This window comes from Dama dama, chromosome 20 (assembly GCF_033118175.1).
Source record: "Dama dama isolate Ldn47 chromosome 20, ASM3311817v1, whole genome shotgun sequence".
NCBI classification, from domain to species: Eukaryota; Metazoa; Chordata; class Mammalia; order Artiodactyla; family Cervidae; genus Dama; species Dama dama.
Window position 1 is genome coordinate 63,108,272 of NC_083700.1, and position 3,325 is coordinate 63,111,596.

Below are 3,325 nucleotides of genomic sequence, written 5' to 3' on the forward strand. Positions count from 1 at the left end.
GAGCTTTACCTTCTTTGGCTGCAACGAATATAATCAGTCTGATTTCATTATTGACCATTGGGTGAAGTCCAAGTGTAGAGTCATCTCTTGTGTTGTTGAAAGAGGTTGTTTGCTATGACCAGTGCATTCTCTTGGCAAAATTCTTTTATCCTTTGCTTTGCTTCATTTTATAATCCAAGGCCAAACTTCCTATTACTCCAGGTATTTCTTGTCTTTCTGCTTTTCATTCCAGTCCCCTCTGAAGAATAGAACATCTTTTTTTTTTGGTGTTAGTTCTAGAAATATTAAATGTAGGTCTGTTAAAATTTTCTTCTAAGATATAGATGCATTTTTTCATAGTTCTTTCTTATTATGAAAATATAAGCTATTAACTCCCCTCTAGTGTCCTATCAGAAATGTAGTTCTCCCATGTATGCATGTGCTAAGTGGCTTCTGTCATGTCTGACTCTTTGTGACCACATGGACCATAGCCTGCCAGGCTCCTCTCCAGGCATGAGTACTGGAGTTGGTTGTGATGTCCTCTTCCAGGGGATCTTCCTGACTGAGGGATTGAACCCATGACTCTTTATGTCTCCTTCATTGGAAGACATGTTCTTTAATACCAGCGCCACTGGGTAAGGGCAAGTGTTCTCATACGACCAATGTATCTAATGTCCAACAATGTCAATATTTCAGGTTCATTTTAGACTGATTTCTCAAATTGCTTGAGTCATTGATATAGTTTTTTAGATTTTGGCATTTTGATATACTTTAGGGCTTACTTCAGCAACACTTATGCTACAATTGGAACAATATAGAGAAAATTAGCATTGTCCCTGCACAAAAATAACTTTCAAATTTATGAAAAATGCTGTATTTTTACATAGCAATTATAAATCTAGAGCATAATTCTCACTGCTCTTGACTGGGATATCAACTTAAATAAAAGTCATAATAATATGTAGAAAGCAATAATTTCAAAAAGGGTAATATTTTATTTAGTGTATTTAATTGCATTAACTTTGTTCTACTAATATACATCCATCTACTTATTCTTTACCATTATCTTCTCTGAATTAAAAAAAAAAAAAAAAGCAACCTTGAACTTCTTTAAACTATCTCTTCTACATAATTTAACAAAGTACTCTTTTAACATTTTTTCTATGCCACATTTCTTTTAAAGCACATTGCTTTCCTCATATGTGAAATGATAGTTATGTCTACATCAAATTATTGAATGATTTCTAAAATAAAATTATTTTAGGAGCTCTAGCAAAGTCATACGTGAACATAGTTTGACCAATTGGCTTGAGGGGTTTGTAATTAAAGGAATGGAAGGATGTCTCCCCAAACCAGTTCTCTTAATAGTATCAGCTAGTTTAAAAAGTCTTCCTGGGCCTCAGTTACTGAACTACATACTGTTAATGTCGGCATCCAAAGGAGGAAAGATCTTAAGAATTTTCTTTACACTTGTCTCTCTACTCCTGCAAAAACAGGAAAGATTATCATCTGAATGGTCATCACCAAGGACAGGATTTAAACAAACACCTAAGATTAATGTCCTTTCTTATTTCTGTCCCTTTGAAGAGCAAGGAGCATTATCTATTCCTTCAAGGAAACAGCTCAATAATGTAGAAAATGAGAAAAAGAACATGGTCTTTAATTGTAGCTAAATAAAAGTTGAAGAAAATGCATAATAAAATTTGGGAAATTTAGATTCTCTTCCTATTTCCCATTAAACTAAATTCCCATTAAATGGAAGAAAAAGTAACCTTGAGAGTAACTATATACTGGTATTTTCGCCATTAAAAATAGAAAAGCAGATCTCTTTTAGATCCCTGCCATCATCTCTATGTGAAAGATTTAAAAAGAAGAAAATTGATAACAGTGTGTTGCTGAAAGTGAACTAGTGGCTCTGGACAGTTGGATTTGGCCACCAGGTTGAACTTCAGATATAAGTAGACTTATGTTTATTTCATGGAGAAGGAAATGGCTACCTACTCCAGTATTCTTGCCTGGGAGATCCCATTGACAGAGGAGCCTGGCGGGCTAGTCATTCAAAAGAGTCGAACAAGACTTAACAACTGAGACAGTTCAGTTCAGTCTCAGTCGTGTCTGACTCTTTGCAACCCCATGAATCACAGCACGCCAGGCCTCCCTGTCCATCACCAACTCCCAGAGTTCACTCAAACTCATGCCCATCAAGTCAGTGATGCCATCCAGCCATCTCATCCTCTGTCATCCCCTTCTCCTCCTGCCCCCAATCCCTCCCAGCATCAGGGTCTTTTCCAATGAGTCAACTCTTCGCATGAGGTGGCCAAAGTATTGGAGTTTCAGCTTCAGCATCAGTCCTTCCAATGAACACCCAGGATGGATCTCCTTTAGGATGGACTGGTTGGATCTCCTTGCTGTCCAAGGGACTCTCAAGAGTCTTCTCCAACACCACAGTTCAAAAGCATTAATTTTTCAGCGCTCAGCTTTCTTCATAGTCCAACTCTCACATCCATACATGACCACTGGAAAAACCATAGCCTTGACCAGACGGACCTTTGTTGGCAAACTAATGTCTCTGCTTTTTAATATGCTATCTAGGTTGGTCATAACTTTCCTTCCAAGGAGTAAGCGTCTTTTAATATCATGGCTGCAGTCACCATCTGCAGTGATTTTGGAGCCCAAAAAAATAAAGTCTGACCCTATTTCCACTGTCTCCCCATCTATTTTCCATGAGGTGATGGGACCAGATGCCATGATCTTAGTTTTCTGAATGGTGAGCTTTAAGCCAACATTTTCACTCTCCTCCTTCACTTTCATCAAGAGGCTCTTTTGTTCTCCTTCGCTTTCTGCCATAAGGGTGGTGTCATCTGCTTATCTGAGGTTATTGATATTTCTCCCAGCAATCCTGATTCCAGTTTGCGCTTCTTCCAGCCCAGCATTTCTCATGATGTTCTCTGCATATAAGTTAAATAAGCAGGGTGACAATATACAGCTTTGATGTACTCCTTCGCCTATTTGGAACCAGTCTGCTATTCCATGTCCAGTTCTAACTTTTGCTTCCTGAACTGTATACAGGTTTCTCAAGAGGCAGGTCAGGTGTTCTGGTATTCCCATCTCCTTCAGAATTTTCCACAGTTTATTGTGATCCACAAAGTCAAAGGCTTTGGCATAGCCAATAAAGCAGTGGTAGATGTTTTTCTGGAACTCTCTTGCTTTTTCGATGATCCAGCAGATGTTCCAATTTGATCTCTGGTTCCTCTGCCGTTTCTAAAACCAGTTTGAACATCTGGAAGTTCACAGTTCATGTATTCCTGAAGCCTGGCTTGGAGAATTTTGAGCATTACTTTACTAG

The 3,325-nt window shown here is 38.3% G+C and overlaps 1 non-coding gene across 1 annotated transcript; it reads left to right on the plus strand.

The window, feature by feature from the left end:
* Window positions 1–753: 753 nt before the first annotated feature.
* Window positions 754–860, plus strand: LOC133041798 (U6 spliceosomal RNA). Its single transcript, XR_009689369.1, has one exon. It is a non-coding gene; the product is annotated as a U6 spliceosomal RNA (small nuclear RNA).
* The last annotated feature ends 2,465 nt before the right edge of the window (window positions 861–3,325 follow it).